Genomic DNA, 846 nt, shown 5'->3' on the forward strand with positions numbered 1-846 from the left:
AATTTCCATCTAATTAAATCGCGATCATTTATGAGTAGGGTCGAATAATAACGAAAATCCACGTAATTTTGGCCCAGGTAAAGAATGGGAATCTCACCTTATCCTTTTACCTGGTGTTAATCTTTCCTTATCTCTTGTTATCAGGTGTGTAGTAATCTGGGGCTGTGTGGGATACGAGAGGGATGGAAGAGAGAGAGAGAGAGGAAAAAAAGGAAGAGCTGGTAATGAGAAAGAGGGGAGAGAGAGGAGAGACGAGGCGAGGGGAAAGAGAGAGGCAATAATCAGTTGCTCAAGAGGGTGAGGGAAAGAAACGAGAGAGAGAGAGAGAGAGAGAGTAGAACAAAAAGGTACAAGAAGGAAATGTTCAGAGAATGAGAGAAGGAAGGAAGGAAAAAAGGATGGAAGGAAGAGAGGGTACAAGGAAGAAAATGTGGAAGGAAGGGAGAGAGGAGAGAGAAAGGAAAGAAGGGAGGAAGAAAATGAAAAAGGAAGGAAAAGGAAAAAGGAGGAAAGGGAAGGAAGGAGAAAAGGTGAAAGAAAAAAAGGGAAGATGGAAGGAAGCAACGATGGAAGGGAGGAAGAAAGTAATGGAGGAAGGAAGGAAGGGTGGAAGGATGAAAAGGTGGGAAGGAAGGAAGGTGGGAAGGAAAGAAGGAAGGGTGGAAGGATGAAAAGGTGGGAAGGAAGGAAGGTGGAAAGGAAAGAAGGAATGGAGGAAGGTAGGCGGGAAGAAGGGGGGAGAATGAGGGAAAGGAGGAAGGGAGGGTAGACGGAGAAGGAAAGGGGGGAAAAGGGGGGGTAGATTGAGGGGGGAAGGGAGGGGAAGGGAGGAAGAGAAGAAGGGGA

This window comes from Coenobita brevimanus, chromosome 99 (assembly GCF_032717465.1).
Source record: "Coenobita brevimanus isolate Jiangsu-jjx chromosome 99, ASM3271746v2, whole genome shotgun sequence".
Lineage (NCBI taxonomy): Eukaryota > Metazoa > Arthropoda > Malacostraca > Decapoda > Coenobitidae > Coenobita > Coenobita brevimanus.